We start from the raw sequence: 26,827 nt of genomic DNA, 5'->3' as shown, positions 1-26,827 counted from the left end.
AAACGGAGCCTTCTAAGGTTTTGTATTACCGCAGCACGTATGGTAATTCCACGCCACTGGAGAGTGGCAACACCGCCAACTATGGTGGAATGGGTGGCAGAACTTGCAGATATCTTCCGAATGGAGGAGCTGATGGCTGAGTTGGAGGGGGATGGCACCCGCTTTACCCGAATCTGGCGTCCCTGGATCTTGTTTAAAGAAACAGCTGGGTTATCGCAGTTGGTTGAGGTGGCTTCTTAGGGTTTGGTTCGGGATTTGGGGACCGCTGATCCCTTGCCCCCCCCTCCTTTTTTCTCTCACTTCCCCTTCTTACTACTCCTAAAAGTTCTATTCTGAAATTCCTTATGTCTTCTATCTTTTCTCTCTACATTCTCTTTTCTTACATATTACACCCCTACTGAACTATGCAAGACATATTCTGAATAAGTACGAACATCGTTTAATGAACCTACCCACACGTGATAATAAGAAATAAGGAACAAATATTTGGTATGTCCTATACAGACGGGTGAACCATTACCTAGTGTAGGTCAATCAGTCAGAGTGGGTTAGGAACAGGGGTATGCAAACCACTAATATACATTTTACTGAGAAACTACAAGATTTCATCTTGAATAGATGTGATAGATGTATAAGTAAATGTTTATGCTGTAACGATGTACAGAAAGGTGTATAACCTGCATATTTTCCTTATTCTGTATGTTTCCTCTGTTATTTGTTCTTTCAATAAAAATAGATTCAACAATAAAAGCCAAAGGATGCCCTACTAAGATTTGAGGAACGTGGTCTCAACTGCAAGAATATTAGTGAACTAGAGGTCATTGCCCATGAGGAATGAGCTAAGATTCACAGGAACGCTGCCAGCAGCAGGTGTTTGGCTATGTATCATGTTTACAGTAGGTCATAACAGCCAAAGGATGCCCTACTAAGTACTAAGGACGCTTGTCATGAATTTGGCATTTTGTGATGAATTTGGAGAAATCACTTGTTATATTTGTTAAGCTAATAAGATTTTCCCATTTGATTAGTTTATTGAAAATTTTAGAACATTTATACATTTTGCTAATAAACCTAATTTGCAATGGAAATGAAATAATTTTAATTACAACTTCAATCTTCCCAGAATTCAAGCCACTAGTGACGTAAACAGGTGACATCATAGCATATCAATTTTTTTTGTTTTTGGTTATTTGTAGCTATAGAGCATTACTTTTTTTAATCAGTTTAAAAAGTGAAGCCTAGTTTAATTTAACCTCTGTTTTTCATTGTTTTTTTTCTATGAGCGTAGTGGTTTGATGGCTTGTTTTTACATGTAGAATGGTTATTTTGAGCAACTCTGTATAATGTGCTGAAAAAATAACAGGAAACATATCCAAGTGTGATGGAATTGCAGAGAAAACAATTGAAATTCTGCCTTTATTTTTTGGTTCTTATTTTTATACCATTCATTTGTCAGGAAAAACTTTTCCACTATTTTGCAATATAACTGACTCCCTTTTCAATTTTTAATTTGACTTTTTCAAGAGAATAATTTTAAGATTATTTGAGATAATTTTTGAAAATTTTCACATGGACTACGATCATCATATGAGATCCCAGAAGGAAATGATTCTGTCACGCTGTGACTTGGCCCTGTGTGACGCGACCCGAAGATCGGTCGGTCACTAAAACAACCAAGACAGACAAGGGCACACCGGGGGCACAATTACAATGGTGGGCCCTGCAATAGGGAACAGGGAAAGGGACACCTCCTGCACTCTCCTGAGGCTGTGTCCCTGAACTAGCCTGACGTCCCTATATGGCTTCTTTCAAACCGTCGCCGACCAGGATACCTCAGCCCTCACTCACCCCGCACCTATCCCTCAGTAGGGAATTGGTAAGTGCGGACACTGGTCCCACCGCTGCACTTATACAACACAAGGGAAAATAACGGACAGGGAAAAACAAACAGCTTAGCTTTCTCTGTTGCCAATGCTCCTAAGCAGCAGAGTAAGGCACCCGAACTCAGCTTTCAGCAGAAACACCACTGCTCCAGATAGGCTGTAAAAAGCACTGCTCCTCTCTTCTCAAAGGTTGGTTTGCAAAGGACCTGCTCTTACCAACCATCAGCTGGGGTACCAGGTTGCATAGGAAGGCGGGAGTGGTCTCCACTAGCAGGCTAAACATGTAGTAACACCAGCGGCCACCAGGGGCAAAAACTGATATTTAACCCCCAATGGCCTGAAAGGAAAAAAAGTTTATTTCAGAGAATACAGAATCTGACAGATCCAAAAATGGATCATGAGAGATTCCATGTTTCCAAGGAAGACGAGTGTTGCCGATGACATTACCGCCCCACACTTCTGTTGAGTTGCCTACAAAGTTGGCCTGTATCCAGCGTATCTCGGCAGGTGTATGAGCTGCTAATGTTATTGTCACCACTCACCTCCGACTTGGATTTTTAAAACATTGTAGATCGCATTTGTTGAAACTTGTGAATTCTTTTTAATATTTCTAGCACACGGTTCCTTCGTATGCAGTCTCGGCTCCTATGGATCTTCTCTCAGGGAACCATTGTATTACGTCAAAGAGGAAGCATAAAAATCAGATTACAAGAGCAGTCTGATATCAGATTTGGGATTAACGAGCTGGAACTAGGCAAATGAAAATCGTATGCAGCTTTTCAGAATGTCATAGCTATCATTCAGCAACTAAAAAGAATTTCAGTTGCTCTACTATTTGTCAGACATTCATGCACAATGCAGTATTAAAGCTCCATTTTGTATGATGCTGTCTGTATTATAGCACTTAAATAATTGTCCATGGGGCCTATAACTGTCAGTCTCAGACAATAGAGGCCCCGGTGCAAGAACAACGCATGATCTCTTTTGCCGTCTAATAGCTCATCATAACACACAATTACTGTACATCTGCTTTGGAAGTTGAAATGGGCCTCCTTGACTCCTAGGTACATGTGTGACCCAGTGGTATTGCACCTATGGTATGTGCGACCCGGGGGCCTATACTACACTATTTTACATCTAAGCTTTTGCTTGGTTCCAATCAAGGTTATTTTTTAGATTCTGTATCCAAAGCAATTATTTTAGGGGAGAACACTTTGATACACAGGAGTAGAGTTTGGGAATTCCATGGCTCTGGGGCTCTGCCATTTGTACGAGTTCATTTGCAGCATGTGAGGTGTGATTGAGAAGAAAAAGCGAGTCAAATTATGGATGGGATAATCCCGATTGAATCACATGAGACCCACTTTTCCACCCTCTAGGGAATGATTACAGTAAGGACTGCCTGACAATCAAGACAAATGGCATCGGCCAAATTAACCTTCATTTTCTTCTGTATTCAGTATGAGCTAGCATAACTGGAACCATGTTAGTAGAGCTATTAAACAGCTACTAAATAGACCCAGTGTTTGTGGGTTTTGGGAAAAAAAGTATTTCTTGTTGATCACCACAGATTTTATTATTAAGTTTATAGTAGCACAGTATTTCAGTGATATGTAATCACTGTATGTTGGTATTACTTTAAGCAATGTATGATAGTATTTGTCATGCCTGTAATGCTGCTTGTGCTGCATGATCCCACTGTCATGCCTGCCATGCCGCATTGTCCCCAGTGCCAGTCCCTGCGGGCGCTCCAGGGGTTCCCCTTGTGTGCGCATGTGCATCTCGCTTTACGGCTGTATGCCGTTACTGGTGTGCACGCGACCCTCACCTTACGGCTGCATGCCATTACTAGTGCGCACGCACAGCTCACCTTGTGGCTGCTCGCTGTTGCTGATGCACGTGCACGTCTCCTATGCTGGTGACGCGCCTCGGGAGCCGTGGGGTACTCGGTACTGGGCCCGTCGACTTCAATGGGGGGGATGTCACAGTGGCTGTGACCCCAGACGGTCAAATGATAAATATTGGTTGAGTTATTATTATTGGAGTGTGGTAAAAATGAAAATAAAGTTTATATATGAATACGTGACGTCACCTGTGGTATTCTGGCCAGAGGCGACCAGTGCTGCGGTATTGTTCCCCTAACACTGTTGTTGTGTCACAGCTGAGGTGAAACTGGCTCTCCACAGGTAGAGCAATAGTCCCAGGGCCGTTGAGAGTTGTTTTTAGGGATGATGTTGTCAGGCGGAGTGGTGGATGCAGCAGTGCCGGGTGCTAGGTGCAGAAAGGAGACAAAGGACTCAGTTGAATGCAGTTTCAAGGGGCTTTACTCACAGTCTGGTGCACACAGATTCCCACTTCGGTGCTGAGTCCTCCAGGCAAAGGGGTCCAGTAAACTCCCCGGTAAATGAGCACACCCCTCAGCACTCCCCGTCAGTATATTCCTTCCTAGGCCGTCTCCTCAATGCTGCTTCCTTCCTATCAGCATCTCACAGTCAGTGTCCCAGGCTAACTGCCGCGGATCCTGTCAGAATTCGTAACTCAGGCGATTTCTTGATCCTACGTGGCAGCCTTTCTGGAGAAGGTAACTGTGGAAGTTTGCTGTGGCCCATACAGTAACCACAGCTGTCAACTTGCTAGTTAAGTTCGATGTTCACTTCACTAGGCTATGGGCTGAGACCCTTCTGCAACCTAATTTCTTCCCCCACCTGATGGCTATCAGCGTGGGACGCTAGAAAAATCACTCCTTCCTTCAGGGAGCCTTTCTTTCCAAGCCAATCAGTCCAGCAGCTCCTCCTGACAGGAGCTGCCCCCAACACGTCCTGAGGGAACTACTTACAACTCACTTCAAATCTCCTGCTCTTTCTCTATGCTCCACCCACTCACTGTCAATGATTGGCTGTTCTAAATCACTCCACTTTCTAAGCGCCTCCCCTTCTACCTACCTTCCCCACTAACTTCCTAACACCCTTTCCTAGCCAGTCTGGGATGAGGCCATCCTCCCGAAGGGTACACCCAGATGCCCTGACTAACTAAAGTGTGTTGGGTGCAGTGTTAGGAGTGTGGTCAAGTGCCCCATCTTACTCGGTCGTGAGATACCACACCTCTGGATGAGGTGCAGTACCTCCGTGGCTACTGGACCTGCAGGGGCACCACACTGAATCCTTTGGCTGCCGCCTGTGCCCGGCACGCGTGTGCACACTCATCTCCATGCTGCCTGCAAACGGTTCCTCTCTATGGTCCTGGAGGACCAGACACAGCGATCCTCTCTATGGTCCTGGAGGACCCGACACAACGATCCTCTCTATGGTCCTGGAGGACCCGACACAGCGATCCTCTCTATGGTCCTGGAGGACCCGACAGTGATATTCTCTATGGTCCTGGAGGACCAGACACATCGATCCTCTCTATGGTCCAGGAGGACCTGATCCAGCTATCCTCTCTATGCTTCTAGAGGACCTGACCTAGAATCTCTCTCTATGATCCTGGAGGACCCGACCCGGAAGTCCTCCCCCATGGTCCTGATCCAGAAGTCCAGGTGCTAATGCCCTATATCAGACCACCCCTTCTTATGGTCAGGGCCTGAGTATCGTGTTGCTTCCCTGCTAGGCTGTTTGGTCTGCTCAGTTGCTCCCTGTATTCTGTGCCCCTTCACTCTGCCCTGTTGTGCTTCTTCACACACGGTCTGTGCTTGTACTTCGTCTGGTGTCCTGTGTTGGTCCTTGTCCTGTACTTCGTCTGGTGTCCTGTCTTCGTCTGATGTCTTGTACCTTGTCTCGTGTCCTGTATTTTGCCTCGTGTCCTGTGCCTTGCCTTGTGTGCTTTCTCGGTACTCTTCTTTAGCACAAGCTCTGCTTCTTTCCTTCACTCTGTCCTATCGTGCTGTCTTGCACAAACCTGTTTCTGTACTGTGCCTCGCCGTGCGGTCTGTACGCACTTTGGCCATGTACTCTGCTTTAAGCCTTATCTTTGCATTCTGTCTTCCCGTGCTCCTTTAGCACAAGCCCTGTCTTGTACCTTGTGCTTTGTCTGTTACCCAGCACTGGGCTCTAGCATACGCTCCGCTTCTCTTTCTTGTACCCGGCTCTGTGCTTCAGCGTACTCAGGACAAATTGCACAATAACTTTTTGGGTCTTATTTCCCTTGGGAAAATAAAAATTGGGGGTGAAAAGATAATTTTTGTGGAAAAAATATGATTATTATTTTACGGCTGTATGTTATGAACTTCTGTGAAGCCTTTGGGGGTTCAAAGTTCTCCCCACACATCTAGATAAGTTGCTTGGGGGGTCTAGTTTCCAAAATGGGGTCACTTGTGGGGGGTTTCCACTGTTTAGGCACATCAGGAACTCTCCAAACACGACATGGCGTCGGATCTCAATTCCAGCCAATTTTGCGCTGAAAAAGTCAAATGGCGCTCCTTCCCTTCCAAGCTCTGCCATGCGCCCAAACAGTGGTTTACCCCCACATAGGGGGTATCAGCATACTCAGAACAAATTGAACAATAACATTTGTGGTCTAATTTCTCCTGTTACCCTTGGGAAAATAAAAAAAATTGGACCTGAAATAATTTTTTTTAAACATTACAAAAATTCCTGTGAAGCACCAGAAAGGTTAATAAACTTCTTGAATGTGGTTTTGAGTACATTGAGGGGTGAAGTTTTTAGAATGGAGTCACTTTTGGGTATTTTCTATGATATAGACCCCTCAAAGTTACTTCAAATGTGATGTGGTCCCTAAAAAAAATAGTGTTGTAAAAATGAGAAATCGCTGGTCAAGTTTTAACCCTTATAACTTCCTAACAAAAAAAATGTTGGTTCCAAAATTGTGCTGATGTAATGTAAACTTGTGGGAAATGTTACTTATTAAGTATTTTGTGTGCCATATCTCTCTTGTTTAAAGGCATGAAAATTCAAAGTTGGAAAATTGCGACATTTTCAAAATTTTTGCCAAATTTCCATTTTTTTCACAAATAAACGCAAGTCATATCAAATAAATTTTATCACTATCATGAAGTACAATATGTCACGAGAAAACAATGTCAGAATCACCGAGATCCATGGAAGCGTTCCAGAGTTATAAAGGGACAGTGGTCAGAATTGTAAAAATTAGCCCGGTCATTAACGTGCAAACCACCCTTGGTGGTAAAGGGGTTCATAGACAATTTGACTGCTCGTAAAAAGGCTAAAAAAAATGAAAAATAAACACAAAAATAAAGAGCATTTTTATTATGTGCAAAATTAATCTGTGTGTTATTTTGAAGAGTTTGGCAGTGAAAACATCAATGAATGCAAGATAAAAAAGAAAAGTGGCTAAAAAAAAAGTAAACGATGAATAGGACCCTAGATTTTTAAAAAATGGTTATCTGGGACATTGGGGTTTTTTTGGCCATAGAGTTAAGAACTTGCAGGAACGTAGCTCGCCGATGATTTCTGGTGGCTCAGAGTACTCATGGACCACTCCTGTCGGCGATTCTCCTGCTTCCAGTGACATCATGTCGACAGAGCAGCTCCTACTCTTGGGCTTTACTCTGTTGATGGAGCATCACTGCCGATGTCATGCTGTTTGACAGCCGACTCCTCGCTGCGTAAATGCGGGGAGCCAGCAGTCACTCAGCATGACATCTGCAGTGATTCGCCATTTACAAAACAGATTAGAAGAGGAAGCGCTGCTCTGTTGACAAGAGATGAAATGAAGCAGATCATCGCAGGGACTAATATGCAGGTAATTAGCAACTACCTGCTTGTAAGTTCTGAGCACCAGCGAAATAAATAACTGAAGCCCTGGATAACCCCTTGAATTCTTTTAACACAGTACATTTCCTCGCCAATTATCGTTATCAGGCGTAAGATCAGGGATAGCAAGGCACATGTAACATTCCCGCTAACAAACACGAAACTAATGATAAAAGTAGGTTGTATCGGCAAATAAATCAGTCTGCAGGACGTGCAGAATATGAGGTGAATAGATCTCCCTAACTAACAGCTTTTTTTTTAAAGTGATTCTTTAATTTTAATTTTCTTCAAAAAGTATAATTTTGATAATGAATGGCTAATCTAATGATGATCAAATTTAGATTTAGAAGTTAATGCATTTTGAAGTTTCTTGCCGACAGAACTCTCGTGAGACAGAACACTGTAATTATCAAAGTGGGAATACAGGGTAAACTCCTCCACTTCTTTGATGAACATCAGCAATGTCGACTAGAATAAATGATTAGGATATTAATATAGGTTAAAAAAAAAATATGTCCTGGAACGAGCACGACTAAAATTTCTTTGGGCTGTAGAAGAAGAGATAGATTATACTTGCGAACTTTTCTGGTGACCATTCCGCAAAGTGATTGCTCAGAAACCGTGAAGCTTGTCACCAGAAATGTGCCCCCATGACCTCTGTAAAGCCCCTTGAACAGTTTGTCATCATTGGCAGCACGGTGGCTCAGTGGTTAGCCCTGCAGCGCTGGGGTCCTGGGTTCGAATCCCACCAAGGACAACATCTGCAAGGAGTTTGTATGTTCTCCCCGTGTTTGCGTGGGTTTCCTCCGGGCACTCCGGTTTCCTCCCACAATCCAAAGACATACTGATAGGGAATTCAGATTGTGAGCCCCATCGGGGACAGTGATGAAATGTGTGCAAACTGTAAAGCGCTGCGGAATATGTTAGCGCTATATAAAAATAAAGATTATTATTATTATTATTATCATTGCCTTAACCCCTTTCCTACAATGGACGTAATATTCCGTCCATGTGACCTGGGACCTAATTCCCATGGACGGAATATTACGTCTAGCGCGATCAGCTGCGCTCACGGGGGGAGCGCAGCTGATCGCGGCCGGGTGTCAGCTGATTATCACAGCTGACACCCGGCACAATTGACCGCCCCCGACACGTTAACCCCTGGCACACTGCGATCAAGCATGATCGCCGGGGGATAAAGGAAGCATCAGCAGGGAGGGGGTTCCCTCCGTGCTTCCCTGCAACCCCCACAGCAGCGCAACGTGCAGCGCCGCTGTGGGGGTCGCCTTCCCTGCAGGTCCCCGGATCCAATATGGCGACGGGGGCCTGCAGGGAACTGGCTTCCTCACTGCCCGCAGAGCGCAGGCATGAGGAAGCCTGCAGCAGTGCCTGTGACAGATCGCTGATCTGTCACAGCGATCTGTGATGTGACAGATCAGCGATCTGTCACAGGACAAGGATGTCCCCCATGGGACATTATAATAAAGTAAAAAAAAAAAAAGTGTGAAAATAATAAAAAAAAATATTCCCTAATAAATTCATTTTTTGAAAATAAAAAACAATAAAAGTACACATATTTGGTATCGCCGCGTCCGTAATGACCTACCCTATAAAACTGTCCCATTAGTTATCCCCTTTAGTGAACCCCTTAAAAAATAAAAATAAAAAACAAAGCAAAAAATAATGATTTATTATCATACCGCCGAACAAAAAGTGCAATAACGTGCAATCAAAAAGACGCATATAAATATCCATGCTACTGCTGAAAACGTCATCTTGTCCCACAAAAAACGAGCCACCACACAGTGTCATCAGCAAAAAAATAAAAACGTTATAGCTCACAGAATAAAGCGATGCAAAAATAATTATTTTTTATATAAAATTGGTTTCATTGCATAAAAGCGCCAAAACATAAAAAAAATGACATAAATGAGGTATCGCTGTAACCGTAATGACCCGGAGAATAAAACCGCTTTATCAATTTTACCGCAGGCGGAACGGTGTAAACGCACCCCCCAAAAGATTTTCATGAAGCGCTGGTTTTTGTTCATTCTGCGTCCCAAAAATCAGAATAAAAAGCGATCAAAAAATGTCACGTGCCTGAAAATGGTACCAATAAAACATCAACTCGTCCCGCAAAAATAAGACCTCACATGATTCGGTGGGTCAAAATATGGAAAAATTATAGCTCTCAATATGTGGTGATGCATAAACTATTTTTACAATAAAAAGCGTCTTTTAGCATATGACAGCTACCAAAACTAAAAACCCGCCATAAATAGTAAATCAAACCCCCCGTTATCACCCCCTTAGTTAGGGAAAAATAATAAAATAAAAAAAAAATTATTTCCATTTTCCCATTAGGGCTAGGGTTAGGTCTAGGGTCAGAGCTAGGGTTAGGGCTAGGGTTAGGGATGGAGTTAGAATTGGAGGGTTTCCACTGTTTTGGTACATCAGGGGTATTCCAAACGTGACATGACATCCGATCTCAATTCTAGCCAATAAAGTTAAATGGCGCTGCTTCCCTTCCGAGCTCTGCCATGTGCCCAAATAGTGGTTTACCCCCATATATGGGGCATCAGCGTACTCAGGACAAATTGCACAATAACTTTTGGGGTCCTGTTACTCTTGGGAAGATAAAAATTGGGGGTGAAAAGATCATTTTTGTGGAAAAAATATGATTTTTTTAATTGTACGGCCTTACGTTATAAACTTCTTTGAAGCCCTTGGGGGTTCAAAGTGCTCACCACATATCTAGATAAGTTCCTTGGGGGGTCTAGTTTCCAAAATGGGGTCACTTGTGTGGGATTTCCACTGTTTAGGTACCTCAGGGGCTCTCCAAACATGGCATGGCGTCCAATCTGAATTCCAGCCAATTTTGCAGTGAAAAAGTCAAACGGCGCTCCTTCCATTCTGAGCTCTGCCATGCGCCCAAACAGTGGTTCCCCCCACATATCAGGTATCGGCGTACTCAGAACAAATTGCACAATAACTTTTCCAGTCCAATTTCTCCTGATACCCTTGGTAAAATAAAAAAATTGAACCTGAAGTTTTTTTTTTGTGAAAAAAAGTTAAATGTTCATTTTTTTTAAACATTCAAAAAATTCCTGTGAAGCACCTGAAGGGCTAATAAACTTCTTGAATATGGTTTTGAGCACCTTGAGGGGTGCAGTTTTTAGAATAGTGTCACTTTTGGGTATTTTCTATCATATAGACCCCTCAAAGTCACTTCAAATGTGATGTGGTCCATAAAAATAAAATGGTGTTGTAAAAATGAGAAATCGCTGGTCAACTTTTAACTCTTATAACTTCCTAACAAAAAAAAATTTTGGTTCCCAAATTGTGCTGATGTAAAGTAAACATGTGGGAAATGTTATTTATTACTTTTTTGTGCGCCATATCTCTGTGATTTAAGAGCATAAAAATTCAAATATGGAAAATTGCGAAATTTTCAAAATTTTCGCCAAATTTCCATTTTTTTCACAAATAAAGGCAAGTTATATGAATGAAATTTTACTACTAACATGAAGTACAATATGTCACGTGAAAACAAGGTCAGAATCACCGGGATCCATGAAAGCGTTCCAGAGTTATTACCTCATAAAGGGACAGTGGTCAGAATTGTAAAAATTGGCCGGGGAGTTAACCTGCAAACCACCCTTGGTAGTAAAGGGGTTAAAGGGAACCTCTCAGCATATTTTTGCTTTATAATCTGACAGCAGCTTGTTGTAGGTAGGGACAGAGACCCTGATTCCAACGATGTGTCACTTAGTTTACTGGGTGCAGCAGTTGTGAAAGAACCAATGCTGCAGATTTAGCAGAGCTCGGAAGGCTGAGCCCAGTATAATTCCGCCCACACCACCGATTGGCAGCTTTCTGTCAATATACAGTGTGCACAGAAACCTGCCAATCAGTGGTGAGGGCGTGGTTGGACCAGAAGGCACGCGATACCGAGTCCAGTAGTGATAATCTCCTGTTGATAAAACACTGATTTTATTGAAACAGCAAAACACAGTCCAGTAAGTGACATATCGCTGGAATCAGGGTCCTTGCCCCTATATAATGCTACTCTCCAATTACATATTGAAAATTTGCAGACAGATTCCCTTTAATTCATGTTTTGAAACTGGTTGGGGAGAAAGCTAATGATGAAGTATCCCAGTGTCTTGGACAAGAAAAATTGTTTTGTGGTGCCACTCAAGAGATTTACTTCTCTGCTTGGAGTTTGGGAGATCTCCCCTTCTTCCAGGAATGTCTCAAATATTCTGGGAGAGTTGCCAAATGTAAAATAGATCGAGATGACATGGACAGAAAATAATAATAATGGTAATAACAGAAAGGCTGAGTTCACACGTCGCGGTTTTTTTTGCATTTTCGGGGCAGTTTTAAACGCGCGATTTTGCTGCGAAAACGCGTAAAATAAGCATCCCATGCAATCCTATGAGATTCCGCAATGCTGTGCTAATGCTGCGTTTTTTTCCGCGGTGGAATCGCTTTGCGGTAAAAAACGCAGCATGCTCATTAATTTAGCGGAATCGCGGCAATTCCGCCCACATAGGAATGCATTGTTCTGCTTACTTTCCGCATGTGGCTGTGCCTACCATGCGAAAAGTAAGCAGAACATTTGCGGATGGTACCCACGGTCCGGAGGAGAGGAGACTGTCCTCCGGGCTTTGGGTACCATATCCCTGTAAAAAATAGAATTAAAATAAAAAATATTGTTATTCTCACCTTCCGACGTCCTGCGCAGCCTTCCCGCCTCTCTCCACGCTCCCGATCCCAGTAATCCTTTGCGAGAATGACCGCGATGACGTCGCGATCTCGCGGGAGCAGGACGTCTCGCGGTCATTCGTGATGACATCGCGGGAGCGCGACATCTCGTGGTCATTCGCGCAAAGGATTACTGGGACCGGGAGCGTGGAGAGAAGCGGGAAGGCTGCGCGGGACGCCGGAAGGTGAGAATAACAATATTTTTTATTTTTTTATTATTTTTTACATTTTATCTTTTACTACTGATGCTGCATAGGCAGCATTAGTAGTAAAAAGTTGGTCGCACTTGTCAAACACTATGTTTGACGAGTGTGACCAACCTGTCAATCAGTTCTCCAAGCGATGCTCCAGATCGCTTGGAAAACGCTAACATTGTGCAAGATAATTACGCTTGCAAATCGCTTGTTTTTCCCTGGGAAAATCGCAGGAATTTAAAATGCGATTTTCCCGCAGAATGGAATTTCGGAATTCTCGCGGTAACTTCCACGAGAGTTCCGCTACGTGTGCACATAGCCTAAAAGTAAGTACATTTTCTTACAATTTAACATTTTCTTTGATTCCACCCCTTCCCCCTTCATGCTGGTGTCTGTTTGCACACCTTCACATAGGGCCTCATTCAGACATCCTTTTTCATATACAGTGGGGAAAAAAAGTATTTAGTCAGTCAGCAATAGTGCAAGTTCCACCACTTAAAAAGATGAGAGGCGTCTGTAATTTACATCATAGGTAGACCTCAACTATGGGAGACAAACTGAAAAAAAAAAATCCAGAAAATCACATTGTCTGTTTTTTTTTCATTTTATTTGCATATTATGGTGGAAAATAAGTATTTGGTCAGAAACAAGCAATCAAGATTTCTGGCTCTCACAGACCTGTAACTTCTTCTTTAAGAGTCTCCTCTTTCCTCCACTCATTACCTGTAGTAATGGCACCTGTTTAAACTTGTTATCAGTATAAAAAGACACCTGTGCACACCCTCGAACAGTCTGACTCCAAACTCCACTATGGTGAAGACCAAAGAGCTGTCAAAGGACACCAGAAACAAAATTGTAGCCCTGCACCAGGCTGGGAAGACTGAATATGCAATAGCCAACCAGCTTGGAGTGAAGAAATCAACTGTGGGAGCAATAATTAGAAAATGGAAGACATACAAGACCACTGATAATCTCCCTCGATCTGGTGCTCCACGCAAAATCCCACCCCGTGGGGTCAGAATGATCACAAGAACGGTGAGCAAAAATCCCAGAACCATGCGGGGGGACCTAGTGAATGAACTGCAGAGAGCTGGGACCAATGTAACAAGGCCTACCATAAGTAACACACTACGCCACCATGGACTCAGATCCTGCAGTGCCAGACGTGTCCCACTGCTTAAGGCTGTACATGTCCGGGCCCGTCTGAAGTTTGCTAGAGAGCATTTGGATGATCCAGAGGAGTTTTGGGAGAATGTCGTATGGTCTGATGAAACCAAACTGGAACTGTTTGGTAGAAACACAACTTGTCGTGTTTGGAGGAAAAAGAATACTGAGTTGCATCCATCAAACACCATACCTACTGTAAAGCATGGTGGTGGAAACATCATGCTTTGGGGCTGTTTCTCTGCAAAGGGGCCAGGACGACTGATCCGGGTACATGAAAGAATGAATGGGGCCATGTATCGTGAGATTTTGAGTGCAAACCTCCTTCCATCAGCAAGGGCATTGAAGATGAAACGTGGCTGGGTCTTTCAACATGACAATGATCCAAAGCACACCGCCAGGGCAACGAAGGAGTGGCTTCGTAAGAAGCATTTCAAGGTCCTGGAGTGGCCTAGCCAGTCTCCAGATCTCAATCCTATAGAAAACCTTTGGAGGGAGTTGAAAGTCCGTGTTGCCAAGCGAAAAGCCAAAAACATCACTGCTCTAGAGGAGATCTGCATGGAGGAATGGGCCAACATACCAACAACAGTGTGTGGCAACCTTGTGAAGACTTACAGAAAACGTTTGACCTCTGTCATTGCCAACAAAGGATATATCACAAAGTATTGAGATGAAATTTTGTTTCTGACCAAATACTTATTTTCCACCATAATATGCAAATAAAATGAAACAAAAAAAAACAGACAATGTGATTTTCTGGATTTTTTTTTCTCAGTTTGTCTCCCATAGTTGAGGTCTACCTATGATGTAAATTACAGACGCCTCTCATCTTTTTAAGTGGTGGAACTTGCACTATTGCTGACTGACTAAATACTTTTTTTCCCCACTGTACGTGTTCTACCTGTGATTTTTACGGATAGAGCACACAGCCATTACAGTCGATGGGACTGTTCACATATCATGGAGACATGTCTATTTTTTTTATAAACGTCACAGATAAAAATCACCCCCTTCAAGTCTATGGGTCAGTGAGAATCGCAGCCAGCGCACGGAGGGCATCAATGTGGAATCCATATGCAATGTGTAATCACTGAAAAATACTGATGGTGGAAACTGACACACGGACGAAACACTGATGAAACTCTGGTCCAAAATGCTGATGAAACTCGTACCATTTTGTTTTTACATACGTGAAAAGTTGACGGGTGAATGAGGCCTTATGCAGTAAATAGAGGTCACAGGACTAGCGTCACATGAACGGGATCTGCAAAGTAAGTACTGTATGTGAGTATTTGTTATATTCGACAACAAAATATTTTGGGGTAAAATTCCTTTACCTTACTTGCTCCTCTGTCTGAGGATATGTGTGTGGCTCTTTTTTTAAACACCTTTGGTTGTTTGTAAATTTAAATTATTTTTGTAGTATTGTCTAATCAGCTATGAATAAGGCTATGTGCACACGTAGCAGAAAATTTCTGCTTAAAACCGGACTCCCTTCCCAGAAACCGCGTGTTTTTTTCTGAGCGGTTTTTTTCTGCGCTTTTTTCCGCGCGGTTCCAGACCCATAGAGATGGCCAGAAATGCTGAAAAATCCGCGAAATTAATGAGCATGCTGCGTTTTTTACCGCAAAGCGGTTTTTTCGCAGTAAAAAAATGCATCAATATGCACAAAAAGTGCAAAATGCATAGAAATGAATGGGAAGCTTATTTTTAGCGGATTTATTGGCAAATCAGCTTAAAAAACGCTAAAAAACCGCTGTGTGTGCACACAGCCTAAGAGTCACAGATTAGGCACTTTCTTACATTGCTGGATTTTACATGTACTGAGACACTTAGGCCCTTTGTTTTATTATTTTGGCTTAACATAAGTGTGTTGAACCATTAATAAAGGTGAGAGGAGGAGATACTCGAAATTCTTGAAGCAGGGACTCGAGATTCCATGATTGATGATAATAAATCAGAAAAAGGAGAATTATTTAACCTCTCCATTATCTGTTTACTCTCTAGAACATTGTGATAGTTTTTTTTTTCATCTCTATATTTGAAAGCCATCACTTTTATTCTTGGTTCGTCAACGTAGCCTTATGAGAACTTTTTGTCATGATCTCAGTGCGGGTTTGACTCGCACACGTAGGGTTAATGTCTGGAACCAGTGCTGATGACTGGCATTTCTGGGGTTAAAGGTTGTGATCCCAGTGCAGGCTTACCTGCACACCTGGGGCTTATGATTGTGGCCTCTCCCTGGTTCTGGGAGAGGCTTCTTATAGCCTCAGGAAACTCCTATCCCCGTCAGTTATACTTTTGCCCTTGGCATTGCGTGGTGACCCCTGAGTGTGTTTATGCTGTGTTCTTGTTTATCTGATACTCTGTGTACGACTCGGTCTGTTCTCTGGATACTGCTTGTTGGATTCTGCTTGGTACCTTCTATGTCTGTTTGGTTTTGATCTCTGCTTGGCCCCGACTCTCCGTTCTGTCTCATCCCTGGTACTTTACTGTTATCTCTGTGTATGACCCGGTTTGTCTGACTTTGAGAATTCCTGTATTAGTGTTCTGCCTATCTCTGATAGCAGCACGCTAAGCCCCACCCCCTTGTGGTCACATGACCATAGGTCCTTCACTGCTCACTGACTTTATCTTCTCCAGGTCCTGTTTCCTTGAACTATCCGGCCGTGTCTGACCCCGGGCCCCTCTGCAGTGTGGGTGAGTCCTTGCTCAGCGGTGGCTGCACGCTGACCTTAACAGGACCGTGACACTTTTTCTTTTTTTGAGAGATGAGTTGTATTTCTCAATGACACTGTTAGTATGTGTAGCTTATTCATTTCTACTAACTGTTTCTGGAGGAAGGGCTAGATAAAAACAGCAATTCTGCTATTGTTCTCTTACTTGTTAAACCCTTCCCTGCCTTTAGTGCAGGCTCCGGCGCTGAGCCTGCATCTTTTCTCGCACTTGATGGCTGACTTAATTAGCCATCAAGAACCTATAACAGCTGCAGGTGGATCTGAGGTCCACCCGCAGATGATAACAAGCTATATAGCCTCCGGAAGCGCGTCACAAGCCCCTGTCTTGTGATTGCTGAGCGCCAATATGTTATCATGACAGCTGGGGGTATGCGGAAAACCTCCATGCTAGAGGTGGGCGAACCCGAACAATATTTGGGCACGGACCCCGAACATGGACTTGACCAGGAAGTCTGTGTTACTCCCATCTTTCATTAACTGCGCAAAGTACATAAAAACATTTTTCCACCCCCATTTAGACCCATAATTTCGGGCATTGGGTCAATGAATGAGTGGTGTTTTTTTCATTTAACAATGATTTTTTTCTGCAACAGCAAGGGATGAGTATGGGTGGAAAATTTTCACCCTCACTCGCAAATGTTGTCATGGCAATATGGGAAGAGAAATTCATCATCAATGACGACATTCTTTCAGTATTTATATTGAATGGTTTGGTCGATATATAGACAATTTATTGTTTATTTGGTTGAGTACCAGGGATGAGATTGAAAATTTAATCAAATGCATCAGATCCAAAACCTTTAACCTTTGTTTTACACATCAAATGTTACAAATCAATTTTCTTGATGTTTGGCTTCGGGAAATATTGATACAGGAACAGCTAGTGTGTTACTCTACCGCAAATCCACAGATTGCAATTCCATACTCCACTCCACGTCCTGTCCCCCCCACATATCATTAGAAGTATTCCCAGAGGTGAACTGATACGCAGGAGGCGTAATTGTACCAACGATTTTGAGTATAGAAAAGAGACTGATAACATCCGCAACAGATTGACTAACAGAGGATATAATAAGATCATTTTAAATAAATCAATTCGAGAAGTCACACACATAAACAGTGACGACCTATTAGATCCTCCGTACAATGTTAGCAAATCCAGTAAGTCTTCCTCTAGTAGGGATATAACTAAGGACGTGATTACTTTCTCCACACCATTCAGTGCACAATACTACGATGTGATATGGATTATTAAAAAATGCATTCCCATGCTCAATCAGGATGTTAAACTACATGATATCCTGGAAAACATGGATATCAGATATGTAGCCAAAAAAGCTCCAACATTACTCTCCATTTTGTCACCGAGTCTGTACAGTCATAACCAGCATAAACCCTCTGACACATGACTCACTTTAAAGGGGTTTTTAAATGTGGAAATACTAAATTCCTATCATGTAAATGGTTACACAAATCCCAAACATGTTCATCAATAGCAACATGTAAATCGTACAATATCAATACCTTATTGACTGCATGTTGTACAACACCCAATATGTGGGAATTACGACAGGTGAATTAAAAAGACGCATCCGAAGACATTCATCCGATGCGGTCAGCACAACCACCTTGACTATGTCACCGGTGTCCAGGCATTTCTCAAAAGTACACGGTGGGGATATAACTTCTTTTCGGTTCAAAGCTATAGAACAAGTTCACAACTCTGTAAAGGGTGGCATCTTTAGGAGGAAAGTTCTTAATCGAGAGTCATTTTGGATATTTGTTTTGGACACAAGATGTCCATCATGATTAAATATACAACATGATTTCTGTTATGGGGTTACCATGACAGTGTGGAGCCAGAAGGGAGTATTGTCTTCTGACTACTCCTACTCCGACGATGAGAAGAAGAACTTCTCTGTCATATTAAATGCGTTTATTTCTTCTGGCAAAATCAGGGTTAACTGGCCATGTCTTCACAACTGAGCTTGGTTAGCCACTCCATTCCCCTTTATAATCTGGGCTCTGATACAAATCCTTGTCAGAGCTAGCATTTGCTGCATGGCTAATAGAGGGAGAGGAGTACATATGAGATAAATATACAACATGATCTCATTTTGAAATATTTTTAATACTGTTACTTGTCCTATGATCTCTGTATATTTATAATTTGAAACTGTTTATTGATTACATGTCTACCCGTTTAAGCAGTATACCCATGATTGTACATATTGTTTTTTTCATTCACTTATTATTGCTTTTTTCTAACGCACTTGTTCGCACCTGTCTAGGTGTTCCACGGGTTAACATTCCAACAGGTGGTTCCTCTTTGAGTTTGGAGTTAACTAATCCACTTGAGTGAGTGACATGTCAGTGTTATTTGGTAGTGATTAGAGTTGAGCGACTTTTGGTTTTTTAGGGTCGCGTTTCGTTTCGTGAAACCCGACTTTTCCAAAAGTCGGGTCGAGCAAGATCGTCCGATTATAGGGAAAAGTCGGGGTCGTCCCGAAACAGGAAACCCAATGTAAGTCAATGGGGAATAAAAGTCGGCAGTGAGAGGAGGACAGGAAACACACCTACAGTGCCCATTTGAATGCCAAAAGCATCAATTCTTCTTACTTAAGCTTGTCAACCTTAATTAACTTCATAATACAAGTTACGCACTGAAAAATGGGGGTTATTTGGCTAAAGTTGTGGGGGGGAGGGCTGGCTGCAGGTTTTCATGTGCCCTGGGCGAAAGAGCGCCCCTTTAACACATACCACAACTCATCATGCTCCGATACGGCAGAGAAATAGCAGTATAGTACAATGAAAAATACCTCACTTTTTACATCTCATGACGAGGCCCATCTATTTCTCCATACAGAATCATTGGTCCCATATAATGTTTGAAACAGTATATGATGAGCTCCACATAATGCTACAGTATATGTTGGTCCCCATGGATGAAGCTCCACTGTCTTATGGGCCCAAATAATGCTCCAAACATAATGGGCCCCATTTCTAATGCTCTAGTGTATAATGGGCCCTGTAAATGCTGCTCCAGTGTCTGATGTCCACCTTTGGAATGTTCCAGTGTATGGTGGGCCCCATCTATCATTCTCCAGAGTATAGTGCTCCCCAAAAATTGCTGTCCCAACATTGAAAACAATCAAATAAGTCTCCTCGCTAGGGAATCCCTGTACTTGTCTGGATTCCTCGTCGTCCCCATCTTCCATCTCACTGCACAGTATTTCAACTTTGCAAGTGCTGTGATCCTGGGCAAGCAGGGGGGGCCCACTCGTTGGCGACGGCACTGGCACAGAGCCCCTGATAGTACGGTGGTGTGTCTGATGGCGGGTGGGCCGAACCTGCACTTTCATCTGCAGCTTCCTCTTTGTCACCGTGTAAGATGGAACTGTATATGGGAAGGGTAACCTGAGTTTCATCAGGGTCAGATTCAGGTCGTGTAGCATGCGAGGGGAATGTAGTGGTCTGGGTCAATGTACCAGCAGATTCATCGATCAGTGGCTGGGCATCAGTGCACTTGTGTCGCCCCCAGGAGTACGGTCGCCACAGTGGCATTACCTTCTTCCTAGGGAGTGTGATGTCATGCTTGGGAGCAACGAAGGAGCTCTCTAGCAGGTTAACTGATTGGGCGGCGTTATTCCCACGAGTCATGACCCTCCAAACAGCGTTCATGAAGGCAAAGTGTTTGTTTTACGTGGGCAGTATGGTTGCAAAGCTGAACCTTAAAGGAATGTCCAGAAGGGCACCACCAGGAGTGGAGCCTACGGTTAAATTCGACTCCACCTGGGAAACCTCAACCATGCCAGCTACAGAACAGATGCACACATTGCAAGCTTAATTCCGTTAACGAACGAGACTCCGTCATGCCCCGCGGTCCGAGTCCGGCTTACTAGAGGGACATGTGAGGCTCTGGCACATGAGATTGGCCAATAACTGGTGTGTCATGCCCTTACATGTCCGTGGCTGCATGTGCGCTACACTGAAAAGGCCAGCGTTTGTCGCTTACAGGTGCAAATAACCCGCTGAACAACGTTAGTGATGGGGATCACTGATTACAATTATTACCCGCGAACAATGATTTCCCAGTAAGTGCAGGTCAACCGCAGTTCCGGAATTAGGCCTAACCGTCATTCCTGAAAAAATGAAAAACTTAGGTGTGCAAACCACAGGTGCTGTAGCTTGCTTAACAGCTCGCCAGCCGTTCTCACGCCCAGTATGGATTACACGTGATTGCACAAAGGTGAGAAAGGGTATCGTATCCCCAGATAACATGTATGGATAGCGTACACATTCAAAATATATGTCTATACATCAGGAGGCAGGCTCAGACGGTGTTAGGCCCAGTATGGATTGCACGTGATTGCACAAAGGTTAGAAAGGGTACCGTTTCCCCGGATAACATGTATGGATAGCGTACACATTCAAAATATATGTCTCAGGAGGCAAGCTCAGACGGTGTTAGGCCCAGTATGGATTGCACGTGATTGCACAAAGGTTAAAAAGGGTACCGTATCCCCGGATAACATGTATGGATAGCATACACATTCAAAATATATGTCTCAGGAGGCAGGCTCAGACGGTGTTAGGCCCAGTATGGATTGCACGTGATTGCACAAAGGTTAGAAAGGGTACCGTATCGCCAGATAACATGTATGGATAGCGTACACATTCAAAATATATGTCTCAGGAGGCAGGCTCAGACGGTGTTAGGCCCAGTATGGATTGCACGTGATTGCACAAAGGTTAGAAAGGGTACCGTATCCCCGGATAACATGTATGGATAGCGTACACATTCAAAATATATGTCTCAGGAGGCAGGCTCAGATGGTGTTAGGCCCAGTATGGATTGCACGTGATTGCACAAAGGTTAGAAAGGGTACCGTTTCCCCGGATAACATGTATGGATAGCGTACACATTCAAAATATATGTCTCAGGAGGCAGGCTCAGACGGTGTTAGGCCCAGTATGGATTGCACGTGATTGCACAAAGGTTAGAAAGGGTACCGTATCCCCGGATAACATGTATGGATAGCGTACACATTCAAAATATATGTCTCAGGAGGCAGGCTCAGACGGTGTTAGGTCCAGTATGGATTGCACGTGATTGCACAAAGGTTAGAAAGGGTACCGTTTCCCCGGATAACATGTATGGATAGCGTACACATTCAAAATATATGTCTCAGGAGGCAGGCTCAGACGGTGTTAGGCCCAGTATGGATTGCACGTGATTGCACAAAGGTTAGAAAGGGTACCGTATCCCCGGATAATATGTATGGATAGCGTACACATTCAAAATATATGTCTCAGGAGGCAGGCTCAGACGGTGTTAGGCCCAGTATGGATTGCACGTGATTGCACAAAGGTTAGAAAGGGTACCGTATCCCCAGATAACATGTATGGATAGCGTACACATTCAAAATATATGTCTCAGGAGGCAGGCTCAGACGGTGTTAGGCCCAGTGTGGATTGCACGTGATTGCACAAAGGTTAGAAAGGGTACCGTTTCCCCGGATAACATGTAAGGATAGCGTACACATTCAAAATATATGTCTATACATCAGGAGGCAGGCTCAGATGGTGTCAGGCACAGTATGGATTTGACGGCCCAGACTACACAGCGGAGGAGCAGGGAGAGGTAAAGATTGCAAATGCTGGGGCCCTGCCCAAGCAAGGGGTCCCACTCGTGGGCGTCGGTACTGGCACTGGGCCCCTCATAGTACGGCGGTGTGTCTGACGGCGGGTGTGCACCACCACCGTCAGAGACACTTGATTGCACTATGAAGGACCCTGTACCAGTGCCCGCGCCCAAGAGTCGGCCTACCCACCTGTCCAGGGCAACGGCACTCGCATGGTGTCGTGCGCTAGGTGGTGACCCCAGCCATGGGGGGGGGGAGGCAGCACAGTTAGGGAGTTTTAGAAAGTGGCATATGTTGATGTTGGACATTCAGCTGATGCAAAAGGTGAAATAGGTCAAGTCCCAGGAAGAGGTGGACCAAAGCAAGCCATTTTTCTGTCACCCTATGTATCATCAGAGGAAGGTGGGACAAAATCCTTGGAAACCCATGCGTGGTTCATTTTAATGAAGGTTAGATCATCCACATTTTGGGTTGACAGACGGGTCCTTTTTTCTGTCAGGATTGATCCAGCTGCACGGAAGACTCTTTCCGATAGCACACTTGCAGCTGGGCAAGCGAGCTCCTGTAAGGCATATTGTGCCAATTCAGGCCAGGTGTCCAGTTTAGCGGCCCAATAGTCAAAGGGGAATGACCTGTGTGGGAGAACATCGATATGGGAGGAAAAGTAGTTTGTAACCATAGTTGACAACTGCTGTCTCCTGTCACTTTCCATCGATGCAGTATTACCAGTTGTGTGAGCGGTACTTGAAAAATCAGTCCACAACATTGTCATGAAACCCCTGTCTCCAACGCCACTTCTGCTGTGTGCACCACGAACACCTCTGCCAAGCTGCCCCCGGCCCGTACGGCTCGTGTGAGAACCATCACCGCTGCTGTGTGCTGGGAATGCCTCAAGCAACCGATTTACCAGAGTTGCTTGTTTATTAGCCAATATTAGGTCAAGGTTCTCCTGTGGCATGATGTTTTGTAATTTGCCTTTATAGCGTGGATCCAGGATGCTGGCCAACCAGTAGTCGTCATCGTTCATCATTTTGGCAATGTGTGGGTCCCTTTTTAGGATCCGCAAGGCATAATCTGACATGTGGGCCAATGTTCCCGGTGTCAATGATGCACTGCGAGTGCTGGTTGGAGGAGCACTTTCTGGCAAATCCACATCCCTCCAGTCACGCACAAACCCTGTACCAGACCTTGCCACGCCAACATTTTCACTTGCCCCACGAGATGCATCCTCCTCCCCTAAGTAATCATCCCCATCATCCTCCTCCTCCTCCTCTTCTTCCTCCACCTCGTCCAGGAGAGGTCCCTGAGCAGACAATGGCTGAATGTCATCAAGGATTCCCTCCTCCTCTTCCTCCTCATCAACATTGGCTGCAGACGCCTGCTCCTTAAGGTGCGTCAAAGTTTGCATGAGCAGACGCATAAGTGGGATGCTCATGCTTAGGATGGCGTCGTCTGCGCTTACCAGCCGTGTGCATTCCTCAAAACACTGAAGGACTTTACAGAGGTCTTTCAGCTTCGACCACTGCACACCTCTCAACTCCATGTCTGCTCTCAAAGTGCCTGGCCGTGTATCCTCCCACAAATGCATTATGGCCTGCCTCTGCTCGCACAGCCACTCCACCATGTGCAGGGTGGAGTTCCACCTTGTTGCAATGTCGATAATGAGGCGGTGGTTGGGAAGGTGGAGCAATCGCTGCAGCTTCTGCATACGAACGGAGTGTACAGGCGACCGGCGGATGTGCGCGCACAGTCTTCGCACCTTCTGGAGCAGGGCTGTTAACTCCGGATAATTTTTGAGGAAGCACTGCACCACCAGGTTCAAGGTGTGAGCCAAGCAAGGTATATGGCTGAGTTTTGAAAGGGCTATGGCTGCCACAAAATTACTGCCGTTATCACTAACTACCTTGCCTGCCTCAAGATGTACACTGCCCAGCCATGACTCAGTTTGTCGCTTCAAGTACTCGGCCAGCACCTCAGCGGTGTGTCTGTTGCCCAAACACATCATCTGCAGCACAGCCTGCTGACGCTTTCCACTAGCTGCTCGATAGGGGGACACATCGTGTGCAACAGTGGCAGCTGCAGATGGAGTGCTCGTACGACTGCGCTCTGTGGACGAGCTTTCGCTTCTGGAGGAGGAGGGTCGAACGCCTACAGCCAACTGTTTCCTATACCGTGGGCTAGGCAGCACTGTCCCACCACCGCTGTCCCCTGTGGACCCTGCATCCACCACATTAACCCAGTGCGCAGTGATGGACACGTAACGGCCCTGGCCATGCCGACTGGACCATGCATCAGTTGTGAGGTGCACCTTTCCGCTCACTGACTGCTTGAGTGCATGGACAATGCGGTTTTTCACATGATGGTGGAGGGCTGGGATGGCTTTGCGAGAGAAGAAGTGGCGACTGGGTAGGTCATAGCGTGGTACTGCATAGGCCATGAGTTCGCGGAAAGCTGTGCTTTCCACCAACCAAAAGGGCATCATCTCAAACGAGATTAGTTTGGCAATGTGGGCGTTCAAACCCAGTGTACGCGGATGAGAGACTGAGTACTTTCTTGACCTACTCATAGTGTCTGGGAGGGTGAGCTGGACTTGAGAGCTGCATATGGTGGAAGTAGCGGTGGACAGGGCGGACTGAGAGAGGGTTGATGATGGTGATGGAGTTGGTGTTCTTTCTGATGGCCTAGAATCAGTCTTTCGTTGATATAACAGTGGGATTCCCTGACTGCTGTGGCCTTGCAACGACACCTCAACATTTGCTGCTGTGCTAACCGGTGGGCTTACAGTGGGGGAAACTATGTAGCGTTGCTGACTACCTTCGTTGTGATCAGTTGCACATGTGGCACTTGAGGTTTGGTGTTGTGTCCACGCTTGCAAGTGCATGCTGGTTAAATGTCTAAGCATGCAACTGGTATTCAAATTTTTCAGATTTTTCCCTCGGCTAAAGGTCTTCTTACAGATAACCTTGGCCTGATCATGAGGATTTTGTTCAAAAAAGTGCCACACTGCACTCTTCCTACTTTGGCAGACATTTTGCGGCCTAGCACGCTGTGATCTTTTGACCCTCTGGACAAGCTGTCCAGCAACTCTTTTGATGTTTGGAACCTGTCTTTGGAGTGCTCCGGGCCTGCCAGATAACAGCTGTTGCGATGTCGATGTCTGCTGTGGATGCTCCTCATCTGAGCTATTGGAAGCAGCACCCTCTTCCCCCAATGGATGCCAATCTGGGTCAACAACTGGGTCATCCATCAGCTCCTCTTCTATGTCATGTGCACCTTCCTCTGTGTCACCGTGTATGGTGGTATAGTGTGCGGGAAGGGGCACCTGAGTCTCATCAGGGTCAGAATCTGGCTCTGTACACTGCGAGGACAATGTAGTGCTCTGAGTGAATGTACCAGCAGAATCATCTATCAGCGGCTGTGCCTCAGTGCACTCCATGTCAGATTCATCTTGGCCTGGGTAATTCACCATTTCACTTGATAATCCAGGCATGGTATGTGAAAACAGCTCCATGGAGTAATCAGTAGTATGGCCTGCGTCATCCTTCAATCTTGGTTGGGGTGAAGGACACAAGGAAAGGTGTGGTTCATGAACATGAGCCTCCAATGACGACTCAGTGCTTTTACTTTTTACAACTGAAGAAGAGGAGGCGATAGAGCTGGAGGCTGAGTCAGCAATGTAAGACAAAACTTTTTCCTGATGCTCTGGCTTTAAAAGCGGTTTGCCAACTCCTAGAAAACTAAGCGTTCGAGGCCTTATGTAGCCAGACGATGACGCAGGCTCAACACCTCCTGCATTCGGTCCTATTTTGCTCTTGCCACTACCATCAGATCCACCACCAACACCATCATTACCAGCTGCCAACCCCCGCCCAATTCCACGGCCTCTTCCACCAGCCTTCCTCATTTTTGGTAGAAATGTAGACAAAATCCAACAAACTATATAGTAATGTAAAACAAGGTACAAGGTGTCTATAGGACAGGGGAGATTTTGAATTTCTGCAGACACTTGTGGACACTGGACACTTTTGGATTGTGTGAGGCCCACTGATATCTGAGCGCTATGTGACAGGCTCGATGGCACAGCTGTGACCAAAGTGACTAGAGGATAAGGGAGATTTTGAATTTCTGCAGACACTTGTGGACACTGGACACTTTTGGATTGTGTGAGGCCCAATGAATATCTGAGCGCTATGTGACAGGCTCGATGGCACCGCTGTGACCAAAGTGACTAGAGGATAAGGGAGATTTTGAATCTCTGCACACACTTTTGGACACTGGACACTTTTGGATTGTGTGAGGCCCAATGAATATCTGAGCGCTATGTGACAGGCTCGATGGCACAGCTGTGACCAAAGTGACTAGAGGATAAGGGAGATTTTGAATCTCTGCACACACTTTTGGACACTGGACACTTTTGGATTGTGTGAGGCCCAATGAATATCTGAGCGCTATGTGACAGGCTCGATGGCACAGCTGTGACCAAAGTGACTAGAGGATAAGGGAGATTTTGAATCTCTGCACACACTTTTGGACACTGGACACTTTTGGATTGTGTGAGGCCCAATGAATATCTGAGCGCTATGTGACAGGCTCGATGGCACAGCTGTGACCAAAGTGACTAGAGGATAAGGGAGATTTTGAATCTCTGCACACACTTTTGGACACTGGACACTTTTGGATTGTGTGAGGCCCAATGAATATCTG

The 26,827-nt window shown here is 44.7% G+C and overlaps 1 protein-coding gene across 1 annotated transcript in view; it reads left to right on the top strand.

The window, feature by feature from the left end:
- Positions 1-26,827, top strand: part of PDE11A (phosphodiesterase 11A) — an 825,102-nt gene that overhangs the window by 143,886 nt on the left and 654,389 nt on the right. The window lies entirely within an intron of this gene.

Source organism: Dendrobates tinctorius, unplaced genomic scaffold (assembly GCF_039654945.1).
Source record: "Dendrobates tinctorius isolate UK_male_01 unplaced genomic scaffold, ASM3965494v1 ptg000056l, whole genome shotgun sequence".
NCBI lineage: Eukaryota > Metazoa > Chordata > Amphibia > Anura > Dendrobatidae > Dendrobates > Dendrobates tinctorius.
Note: the sequence above shows the minus strand (reverse complement) of the source record. Positions and strands in the feature narration are given on the sequence as shown.